Below are 12,804 nucleotides of genomic sequence, written 5' to 3' on the forward strand. Positions count from 1 at the left end.
AAGAAATCAAAACACCAATTCAGTAGCAGTGTAAAGATTTTGATTCTAACAAGTTACTTTGATTTTGAAATGCATTTGCTATTAGTAACAAAACAATGAAAAAGTCATTCATCTTTAAAATAAAAGATACTAAATTATGGTTTTCATTTTTTACAAGCTATCATCACCAGACAACATTTCTGCTATGTTTCTTCTAATTCAACACTCTGCTTTACAAAAGAGGAAAGAATCATCTCCCAATGAAAGACAAGCACTATTTACATTCATTAAGGAAAAAAGAATCTCCCAGGAAAATACATGCTCCATTCATCAGACTCCAAAGTTTAAAAACAACCTAATCTTTTAATACCTTCTTAAAAGGGTGTGATGCACTATCATTAATGGAAAGTGGTGTCATTCAATGAATAGGCCTGATCCTCCCACATGGTGTGGTTATTTACATCTTTGCAAATTAAGTGTAAAATGCTGCCACTCATATTTGGACCAATGTAATCATAACACAGGAGGAATCTCTGCATCTTTGTGGTAGGTATGCTAAGAATCATCTCTCATTAAAGATACATTTTATAATTCATCTAAGATCATTCATTACCTTTTGCCTTACCAAACAGAAATGACTGTACCTCTTGTCTCTGTTTTGCAAACCCAAAAGGATGACTTCTTGACTTCACCATTATCTTATCCTTAATCCCCCAAATCAAAACCAGTCTTTCTCTAACCCAGAGAGAAGATTTCCTGAAGAGCCTGCTACATTGTTTTGTACATTACTGAAAAAGGAAGCACTTGCCAGGAATATTCCTTTTATGCACAAGTTCACTTCCAACTCAGATATTCTGCAGTACTGCCTAGGTTTGCTCCACACACAAAGTTGCAATTTTAAATCACTGTAATTAAAATGGTGCAAGCTTGAGTAGGGACAAAGCCCTAAAATCCAAGATCAATTTTACTACTACCAGACTATGCAATTACAAAATTAGTTTGTGGCTAGATATTTTATATCACAGCCATCTTTTCCTTCAGTTTTATTCAGTCTTCCTTATTCAGAAACTTGTTCTATTTGACTATAAACAATACACAATGTGTCACAGTCACAAACGCATTTGTTTGTTAACAAATAACAAGTAACATATTAGTGCTTGCAAGAGACTATGAATCTGCTAGGAATCTATCTGTAGCACAGTGCTGGAAATTACACCCATTATGCAGTGCAAGGCAGTACCTCTTATGCATCTAGAAATGGTAAAATGTTATTTCTGTTCCCCTCAGAGTGCATCAATAAGACATGGATTATTTGATTCTTTTCCTTATTATTTCAAAGGTTTGATCCAGCAAATATTTACACACGAATAGCTTTACACACTTGACTTCTCATGCACATAAGCATTTCTAGCATCTGAAAAACAAACCAAAATAGAGCAGTATGCCTGGGAGAATAATATTCCAAAACAGCTATTCTTCAATGGGAGGAAGACACTTAGAAACCTGTATCACTGCAAATGTTATGAGCCACAGTGGAAGGCAAAATATGATTTCAGAGTGGTTTATGGCAGCCAAAAAATGCCAATGTGATTTTGGGCTGCAAGGGTACTGGCGTCACATATGTAATACTCTCCAGCTCTCTGCCTTAGCTTATAGGACCAGAGTGAATTCCTTCTTCTTCTTCTCTCTGTTCCATCCCCTTTTGTTAGAGTCAATTCTTTTCTCCTTTTCTTTGGATGAAGGGAATGAATTCCTACGTTTTTCTTAGAACAGGAGCAGCACTATCCCTCTCCTTGTGTCTCATGTCCGTGTGGTCAGAGACATATACATCTCTGACTGGCTCTCTGCTGCTTGTCCTTACCTATTAATTCTAGCACCTAGCCTTGAAGACTAGAAAACAAACCAGTTGATACTTGTGCCCTCAACCATATGCCTAAAGAAACAGGGCAGCTCAGGTTCTGGGGGCAAGAACATTTAATAGCTATCAAGCTACATTCACAACTGGTACATGGTGCTTGAAGAGCTTCAAAAAGTCCTATGCGTATACCTATATATACATGTACATAGTACGTAGTATATACATGTACAAGTACATATACATATACTTTTAGACAGAAAGATGGTCTCTGTACCTGGGGTGTAATGTTCAAAAGTAAAATGTGGCGTACCACATTTGAGGTAATCTATGAGGAAGAGGAAATGATAAATTTGAAATTTTACTACATGTTGGGATTCTGTGATGGAACTACATTGAACATAATTTTGTACATTCATAAGTATCTTGAAGAGATGCATGAAAAATGGGACTACTATTGAAGGTCAATATAAATACACCTGTTATCGGTATTAGCACATTATTCTTGGAAAGAGTTAAACTCAAGCTGACAGGATAACATTCACAATTAAAGGAAATGTACTGCAACTCTTTGTTTTGGTGGCACCACACCAATGCATAATACAGAAGTACATTAGTATCTGCATTCAATTTGCAAAATAATTTGGAGAGACTTGTTTGATATAGTAATACAATTTAATAACTGCTGAAGTGCATGTAATACCAGCCACTAGCTAATTATGCTGTGTTTGGATTATATAGATTTTTTTTTGCCTTGAACATTACATTACAACTACATAGCCTGTATTAGTGCACTTTATCTTACTAAAAAAAAATCATATTTGTGATGAGTACTTGCTTATGCCTTAACTTACAACAAATAATAACTGAGAAACCTCAGTGGAAAAATTCAGACTGTAAGCTACTATGCAAACATGGTACTTCACCCTCCTATCTGTGATGAATAGTAATGATATAGTAATATTGAACTTCCAATAGAACTATTAGCTTTTTGTAAAGACCACACAAAGCAAGAAAATACACACTAGCATTTCTCCTACTGACATAATAAAGATCTCAGAATTATTATAAAGAATGGGTGAGAGTCCTGGAGATACAGATTTTACACACCTCTTAACTACTTCTGTACATTAATAATTTTTTCCTGCAATTTAAACCTCTATTTTTGTCATGAATCGTTTTCCTGTTAACTACAATGTGGCTGCGATGTCACCCTTGCTATACAGTGAACCCTGTGCTTTTCAGTTTACATTTGCTCTCCTCCGTTCCTTTATTTGGTGCTATTTTGGATGTGCTTTTCACTCTGCCTGCTGTTTTTATTTTACTTTGTTTTTCACTTGATTTTTTTTCTGTAGTAATTCTGATCTCAATCTAAACCGGGGTAGGCAACTTCCAGCACATGTGAAAGAGTAGGGCACGCAAAGACATTTTGCTTGGCACACATACCTCAGGGCAGATGGTGGGGAAGGGGCCAGGGCTACCCTGCCACATCAAGGATCGGGCACTTTGTGGCTCCCCTTTAGTCCACCCCTACTATGCCAACATCTTACAGGTCAAAGGTGCAGGTGTTTTTGACACTCTGCCCAACTATGTTGCTGACCCCTGCCCTACACCTTTTAAATCCATGCTGCTTGAACAGATTCATATTAGACAAATTAACCCAATTCCTGTTATTATTGACAGTTCAATTAATAAGACTGTTTGATATGCAAAGAATCTGATTTTAGGTGCTAAAATCCTTGAAATTAATATGATCACTTTTGGTGAATCCACAACACATCTGCCCCTAAAATACTGTCCTAAAGACTGTAATCTAAGCAACAATGTTTTGGGAGTGCAGGCATTATAGGACAGTCCATATTTGTGGCTCACTGATCCTGACATTTAAGATGGAACATAATAACTATGCTGGAGGATAAAACTTGGGATGTTTTATACTTACCCAGTATTAATATAGAGTGGAATGACAACAAGGGAGGAGGCCATTTGGATGTGAAGTATTATCTCATGATCTATGGCTCACAGTTTCCCATTAGAGAATGCAGCAAGATCTGACGGTGTTACGGAAAACTAGTATTAGGGAAGACTGTTCAGGAAAATTACTCTGAGCTGTCTCAGGGCCAACCTATTTCTCTTTTTCAGCAGTGGCAGGTTTTTTTAATGGCATGTTTGGGTTGGGTTTGTTTGTATTTTTGGGGGGGGAGGGTTACTTTAGCAGATCAGGAACAGGACTCATTTGTAAAGCCAATAGAGAAGACTTTGCAGCTATCTTGTCAGTGAAGAAAGAAACTTCCCTTGGGGCCAAGAGGGATTTTATCTAAGGTTCATTGATCCACTTTTTGTCGTGTTTTCAAAGATGCCTAGACTAGAAGTAGTGAGATTCTCCTTATCTTTCCTAGCAAAAAGGGAATTTGAAAGATATTAAGAACTGCAGACCTGCTATACCTTTGAATGCAAATTACAAAAGTCTGCCTCCTATTTTACCCAAGAGATTTAGGAAAATAGCAAGGAAATTTCTCTATCCTCACTAATCAAATTCATTTAAAAGTTGCACAGTAGCAGATACTTTGTGTGCTTTGGGAAATTTTGAAACTAGGAGGCTTGGGTCAGGCCAGCTTTTGAAGGAGTGACCATACTTTACTTGGTCTTGTCACAATATCACATTCGCTTGCAGCATGCTCACCCGTTACCCTTACGTACTCACGGTCTATGTACCTTCATAGAGAAAACCAGAGGAGAGGACAGATAATGCTACATTAGACAACAAGGTACAACTGTCTGTTGAGTTTATTTGTTTTTGTCTGGATCATTTATTGCATTGCGAAAGGGCATTTCATGGTTTAAATGTACAGACCATGGACAGAGGAATTTCACTTGTCAATGATAATTTTCACACATGCAGAAGATGTCACAGTGCTGGTAGGCAGTGTAGAAGATGAGGACATATTTTTTGACACTTCACACAACTTTTCATCTGCAGCAAGAGCAGTGATTAACATGAAGTGCAAGGTTTTGTGGGTGGGGGTTGAGGTTCTTTGCTCTGCCAGAGGACTTAGAGCCTGTGATTAGTTCTCCTGGGGTTATAGATATTTTAGGATTAACCTTCAGCAGTGATTTAATATCTTGGTTGAACCAAGACAATCAGTTTGCCTCCTGATAGGTTAAAGTGATGAGGTGGAAGAGATGGACCCTGACATTGGCAGAAAGGGTGATGTTAATTAAAAAAATTATTTTACCTCTGCATTTATGTGGCATTTATGTATGGTCCCCCTGGAAAATTGTTGTTTAAGTTGACAGGGTTATTTATTTAGATGCTCTAGGGCAAAAAATGTAACCTTGGAAAAAGAAGTGCAATTTGTTTGTCAGTTAAAGAAGAAAACTTAGGAAGAAGATATGCCCAGAAGCTTTCTTCATGGCTTTTATTTTATTTTACTTTTAATTTTTAAAGGGATTATGTGGGTAAAGGTAGGGAATGACAACATGTTTTCCTTTTACTGGACAAAGTCACAGGAAAGGAAATGAGTAAAAAGAAGATTCAGCTTGGGAAAAGGTCTTTTCTTTGTGATGTTCCTCCCCTGCAAATCCCATCAGGCTTCTTGCATACAGCTTGATTACAGATGCATTTCCCACTGTGAATCTGGGCAACAGTGCTGCAACACAAGGGCTCACAGTTTAATGAAGCACTATATTGAATAAGGTACTTAATAAGGAATATTTCTGAGACCGTCATTTGGAAGGACTTTAGCTGTGTGGAACATTGCTTCATTCAATAAGGATTCAAACACAGGGATATAAGGTAGTGCATACCTCCTGACAAATAATGTAAGAGGCAACTATGTGGTTAGTGGTACCATTTCACAGATTTTGAAGGCTCTGTTGATTGGCCTTTATACACATGAGGATCACTGCAGGAGCAGTCCGTGTTTTGCATATTCAAACTCAAGTGTATTTGTTGGTGCTTGTGTTTTGGCTCTCTCTTATTTTGCACCCCTGAATGTTTGTGCCCTGTGCTGAATGTACCTAGTTTTAGCACTGGCTTATGGATGATGGAGCCTTTTCAAACTGAGAGGTCAAGGCCTGTGGCCTCAGGCAGTAGGATGGAACTGAAGGGATTCTCATAATAGATAAAGGCTGCCCCTGGGGACATTGATCTGGATCCAAATATTTTCACTATTCTGCTCTCTTAATATTTGTGTTTGGAATCTGCTGGCCTCACAACTGACTGGTTCTGATGGTGCATGGCCATACTAATGTTTCTGGCATCTGGACTTTTTTCAGACATCAGGGGATACTGTTCCTTCCTTAGTAAGGAAGGATAGACAAACTTTAATGGAATATTTTCTTTGAGAAAGAGCCACTGTTCAGCCTAAAGCTTTAGTTCAAACACTTTGTCAACAGTGGAAGAGAAAAGCAAATGATGAGTTTGTCAAAATGGGATTTGATACATGGAGCTATGATATCCAAGTGTCTTTTTAATTATTGGGACAACTAGTATATGGGCTGGTGGGTTTGGTTCCTTTTTATATTTTATTGCTATCTCTATTCTAATAATAACTTTTGGTTACTGCTTTGATATTTACTTTCCATAAACAAAAATGGAGGGAACATAAAATACTGTATTCACTTTGCCTGCACACTTTCATAAGTGTTTGGAGTCCAATGCCTAACATAATTTCTTTATCATTCCAATTAAGCACTAATCCTCTAGGACCAAGAAAACTTTTCAGTGTCATGTCAGAATCACTCAGATAAAAGAACATGTGCTTTTTTAGGTGGTCTGTTAGTAATAAAAAGCAGCGTATTATACAATACAACACATTATTCTAGTGGCTACCAACCAATCTGGCAAGTATGCCATAAATTAAGGTCCACATCCTCCCTGAGTACCATTCTGATCCCCTTCCTCTATCTGATCTCCTGCTTTGCTTTCCAGTCCCTGGTCTGTCTGCCATGGTGCTGCCTGCCACTTACGGCATGTATGCTGCAGGTTGGCCAACCCTGCCTTATTTGACCCCTCTTAACGTAGCCCCATCTGCTTCTTGAAGGGTGGACTGATTGAAATAGAATAAAACATTAACTGTTTTAATCACAATATAAATCATCAGAAAAGAACACAAATATTTAAATTAGTTTCACAAAACTTTGACAGAATTTGGAATTTTGTGTCTAAAATTTTAGATTGTTTTATTTCAACTGTAAATGCTTTGGGTTTTCTTTTTTTGTTTGTTTAATAAGTGATTCAGTTCTATGACATATTGGTAGAAACAAGGCTTTTTTTTTTCAGTGATGTCTTTTATTAGATTGCATCGCTGGGAGAGATGTTAGACAAGCTTTTGGTTCCCAGGTGTCCTTCTCCAGGTATTAGTAAAGTATCTTATCAACCTTTACAAAATGTTTTAAAAGAATGAATTTACAAGTACTATTCCAGTTGGATCCTTTTTTTAATAACCACCATTATCTTTTACATTTCTACACAAAATCCTTCATTTATATACCAACAAGAAGGGGCAGGAACGTGTCAAGGGGAAGGGATGCACCCTCCTTTCAGTCAACCATGCCACTGGAGCAGCAGGTGGGGACTTTTTTTTTAAGCCCCTTAAGCAAGTAAGTCCCCCTCTGCCTTCCTCTCCATGTTCAGCAGCACTTCTCATCTCTTCCTCCCCTTACCATTACTGCTATCTCCTACTTTGGAGCCCCTGCTCCTCTACTTCTCCTGGGTCATTTGAGGACAAAGTTGGGGGGCAGGGAGAGAGGAATTAAAGGAAGGAAACGTGCCACTGATCATGAAAGAAAGAGAGGGGGAGAAAAGATTTGTATCCCTTTGAGGGACTTTAAATCCTCCACTGCTGCTCCTACAGAGTGGTCTGCCTGGGGGAAGCAGGGGAGAGGGGAGGCTGGGGTACAGTTACTCCAGCAGTGCAGCTTGATGCTTCTGCACCCTCCTTTCCAAAATCCTGGATCCACTCATGGTGACAAGAAACACTGGATACTCAGCCTGCAACATTTTGAAGGAAGCTGATTTTCAGCAGTGCTGAGCAACTACCCACTAGTTGTGTTCTTATAGCATCCGGAATATGCTTACCCTACAATAAACAGGCTTAATCTCACTCAGATTTTATCTTGCACTAAGGCAAAATTCTTTTGTAGGCTGTAGTTTTTCCAGTCCCAATCCCATATGCACTTTTCTGCATGTTACACTTTACTCATGCAAGTAATCCCTTGATGTTAGAGTGTGTACGAGGGGAATTTAGGCTTCCATGAGATTGTACTGAGCTAAGATTAGCCAAGAATGAGGTGGCAAGACAAAGGACTGGAGCTCCATAACCAGGCATAAGGAGATCAGTACTTTAGCTTGATCTAATACTCTCCAGACCATGCTCAAACACTTTAATTAATAGATTTATCAACCCACCCAATGTTTCTCTAGAATACTCTGTCTTCAACCTAAACTAAAATATAATTTATACAAAAGTTTATAGTTTCATAGTACAACTTCTTAGTGGGAAAAAAAAGTTGACTATGAAAGTCTACTAATAACTAGGAAAGCCTAATTAAAGATTAATTAAAGACATCCATTTGGCAACATGAGACTGTAAAAACAGAAGGCAGAGAAACAGAAATATAAAAACAATATTTGATTTCATTTTCTGATCTAATTTTTTAATTAAAATTATTTTGTACAACTAAGACTCTCACCTTCAGGCTTCACTCTTTTCCCTCTCTTCTGATTCTCTGCCTGAATATATCCTGCTCAGCCTTCCACCTTTTGCCAACCACTCCATGTTCCTCCCACTGGCCAAGGGCTGGCCAACTGCGTCAACCTAAAATTCCCCCCTGTATCACAAGTCCAAAGATATATCCTTCTCTTGCCCAATCTTACTCCCTTGCTATTCTGCGTCATTCTATCAGCATTACTCACCTTCTTTTCATAGCTCCCTCACCCTACCTCTAATTAAATGCATCTTTGGGCACACATGTACATTCATCCTTCACGCATGTTTATTTTTTAAGAAAACAGGAGTCTGTAAGTTAAAAAAATGATATTGGTACCAAATAATGCTAGAGAATTAGTATAAGCGAACAAAGTGAAGAAAACATCACACTCTGCAGTGATAATAAAATACAGCTTCAACTTTTCACTGCCAGTTCCAATTCTTTGCATATAGATCACTGTACAGGAAACAACTGTACAATGCACCAATTTTATCTTCTCTAGTATTCTGTGCATTATAACACTGAAAGGTGCACATCAGATTATGCTGAAAGTCAGTATGGTCAGGAGCATTTCTCACCAAGTATAAACTGTGAAATGGATTTGGAGATAAAGTGTTAAATTAAACTCATGTTTCTGAGAGCACTGCAAGTGGTATCATTTACTGAAAAGTGACATCTGTTTAGGAACACACAGTATTGCCAGCCTATTTTCTATTTGGAATTAATGATAATGTAACAATCAGAAGAACTTCTGCAGTGAAACAAAATGCTTAGACTCTCCTGTGGCTTTTATAGCAAGGGCCAAGGTATAGTACCACATGGGACATGCTGAGTAGTTTGGGACTGGCAGTGGTGGCAAAATGCATTCTGCCTACATAACTCTGAGACAGGCAGAATGCTTCCCAGTTGACTATGGGTAACACTCTTTGAAGCTGCTCTCATCTAATAACTAGAAGTGAGGTCTGTGTTCCCCACAGTGCTAGCATCTGACAAACTGCTGGGCTAGGAATTGCCTCTGGCCATGCTTGCCTGCTGGAGGGGCTTAACCACTGGCAGCAGAGAAGTCCTTTACTGAATATAGGTGTACAGGCAGAGTAAAAGGGCTTCCTATCCTACTCACCAACCCCCCAAAAAAGCCTTTTAGTCTATTTCTGATGTGTATATCCATAAACAATGGGTTGATGTTTTGGGTTTTTTTTTTATAGCATCTGCCAATTATTAGAATCTTAATAGAATCAGCCGCACAGTAGAATCAAACCCCAAACCAAATGGCAAAAGCACTGTAGTACGTGCATTTTTAGTTTCTTATTAGTATCTTGCTTTACAGAATCAGCTGCTTATTAGAATGAAAATCTTAAACCATAATCCAGACATGCAAGCTATTTTCCCCACCACCTATTAGAATTAATGAATAAAGTACAGTGAAGTACCAAAACTGTAAAGGGTTTCGTGATGAGGTGCTGCATAGACATTTTACTTTGCTCACATTATCTAGCTGCCATATAATGTGATTCTAATAACCAGAGAAGGCTATACCACTTTTGTTAATTTCCTGTGTTCTGCATTTAGGACATCAGTATCCTGTTCTTTTAAAGTCGAACTCTGGTGCCTTTATTCATGCTGCAATCAACTGTGATATCCAAGGCATGTGGTATAATCAGTCTAAGGGTGGCAGAATCAATTCTAAGACAACATGCTATTATTTCTAACAGAAACAGTAACTGAAGCTTAATATGACAGATACAGTACAGATGGAAGCTATAAAGAAAAAATAATCTTTCAAGCTGCTTTCAAAGAGATTGGAGAGTAAAAAGAATAAAACCTTTTTCCTGGGGTGGATGGTTGTCTATTACAGGCAAACAATTTAATAGATGTAAATTATTTTTAAGTGCTACTTTGTGCATGTATGCACATACTTTAGTTATTCATTTTACTTAACGCATGAACACTTTAGCTTATCCTCGTACTATTATAATACTAAATATTTAAGAACTTCTTATGGAATGATAATACTATGAGTATTGGCCTAGTTCATAATCTTCATAACAAGGCCTCATGGATGAACACTGCCACTTCTGATATAGCTGTACTACTTAACTGTGTGTCCAACAATTCCCTCTGCTCACCGCTGTCCATTGCACAGTAACTATCACAAAGTGATCCCAACCATTCAGTGGAGCTAAGTGACAGGACCATACAAATAATAAGTGATAAAAAATATATTATATATAAACATGGCCATGCTTTCAATAGTCACATAATTATTAGTAAAGGGATACATGCAAGCAATTTTAGGCAAATCAATGAGCTGTTGACAAGGAATTCAAAAGTGGTCCCAGGGTTACCTTCTTGATGTATACCTGTCATGCTAACATTTTTCCACCAGGGCTGCCACAGGTGGAGAAACACCATGGAGCAGAACTCTCCAGCATACCTTCAGTGGAGACTTCTACTCTGGGACCTGAATTTCTTTTCTCTATCCAGTTCCCACCAGAGTCAGCAGAACCATGCTGGTCAGCGATGCCTTCCATGTGTTTGTAAGGGGGCCTACATCATTCTCTCTTCATAGGCAAGCAAATATGAACGATAAAAGTGTACCCATGCTCCAGGAAACAGTGTACAATTTCAGATTCTCCAGGAACTCTCACTGCTGCTAAAGTCCATTCCTGCCCATCCACCAAGTTACAGTTTACTGATAAGTAGAAAATATATATTTTTATATTAATGAGAAATGCTAGGGGTTTTGTCTATATTTTTAAGGGAAGACTTCTGTTGTATTTTAAATAGAATAAAACCTTCCAAGATGCATTTGCACCTGCCCTTCAATATAGTACTGAAATAGCTTATGGATTTCATCAGAATTGATTAGTTTATTTTCCAGAACACAGATTATTTTTCATGATTTTTTTGTCATATTCATGGACCATTCCTATAATGATGGATGGTCCTAGTGCTTTAAAATTATGGTTTATCTGTCAGTACGAAAACCCAATGAACCCTATCATATGGAATACCTCGTCATATTGTGCAATCTGATAATACCAGGGCATATTCTGCTCTCAGATGTGCATGCATGAATTCAATTCAAGTCATTTGAAGTTGTGTGCTTATTCAAGGTCAGAGTATGACCTATTAGTAAGGCATGAGTTGTGGACTTTCCCTTGGATAACCTCAGGTTACTGTTTGACTATTATACAAATCAAGGTATATATCTGAGCCAAAGGCCAATTAAATCATGGTATAGACTCCCACTGACTTCAATAGGCTGGGATAGAGGCCTTGGATACAGGGATACTCCTGGATTAGATGTCTGTCATTTCTTATTTTCTTTCAGTATTTCTCATACAACAGGGCATTTGAGCCTAGGTTACAGAACTAGGTAAGTAATTAATAAATTCTATCCTCATTTTGCACGGAAATGGGGTTGTGTGAAGGCTAAAAGTTTTAGTGATATAGTGCTTAACAGCTCACAAGTCAAACTGTATGAAGAAATCACATTCTGAATATGTGCTCTTTAACTCAACCTTCTTTCTGCATATTATCTCCGTAATTTTCATACAGTACTAGGAGAGAAAAAGCTATATGTACTCCAGTTCTCATCTCCAACAAAAATGAAAAGAGATGCTTGAGTGCTGGCTTAAGCAATGATGCAAATGAAGCATTTTCAAAATTAGCAAGGGTTACTTTGGCAGTTAACTCATTAGGAAAACCTGCTTGTTGCATTCCTTTGTATGTCTTTTTGATGGAAGGTGGGGGAAGGAAAAGAAACAAATATGCGTCCTTATACTACACTGTAAATAGCTAAGGGCACAGAGAGCAGCATAGCATTTTACATTTTGGTTCTGAAATACTTCATCATTTGCTATTCTTGCCTTCCTCACAAACACCTGCAAAACCTATTCCTAACCTGTTCTTTCAGACACAAAGAAGAGTTAATGCCCTAGGGATGGACCTGAATCAGAGACCTTAACCTTCCATTACTTTGGGGAAAGACAGCTGGGTCCTTATCTCTGTTGTGCTGAACCAGCATCCCAGATCTGGATACCTACAGATTATGTGAAGTTAATGTTCTGAAACAGAATATTCCCTTGAGCCTCCAGGACATACTGGAAAAAAAGAAATCAAAGAAAGGAACAGCCTCTAAGAGAAGAGCATCAAGCAGAATTGAAAACAGGAGTTCTTCAAGTTTGGGATAAAGAAGACTAAAGGCAGATGCAGTGGACTTTGCAAAAATTCCCCTAAGATTGTTTATTATT

At 38.0% G+C, this 12,804-nt stretch overlaps 1 protein-coding gene across 1 annotated transcript in view; it reads right to left on the bottom strand.

Annotated features, from left to right (window-relative positions):
- The window catches only part of TRHDE (thyrotropin releasing hormone degrading enzyme), a gene marked incomplete at its 5' end in the record, with an annotated part of 317,351 nt that overhangs the window by 82,451 nt on the left and 222,096 nt on the right, over window positions 1–12,804 (bottom strand). The window lies entirely within an intron of this gene.

The sequence above is a fragment of the Crocodylus porosus genome, unplaced genomic scaffold, assembly GCF_001723895.1.
Source record: "Crocodylus porosus isolate Cpor-Errol unplaced genomic scaffold, CroPor_comp1, whole genome shotgun sequence".
Classification (NCBI taxonomy): domain Eukaryota; kingdom Metazoa; phylum Chordata; order Crocodylia; family Crocodylidae; genus Crocodylus; species Crocodylus porosus.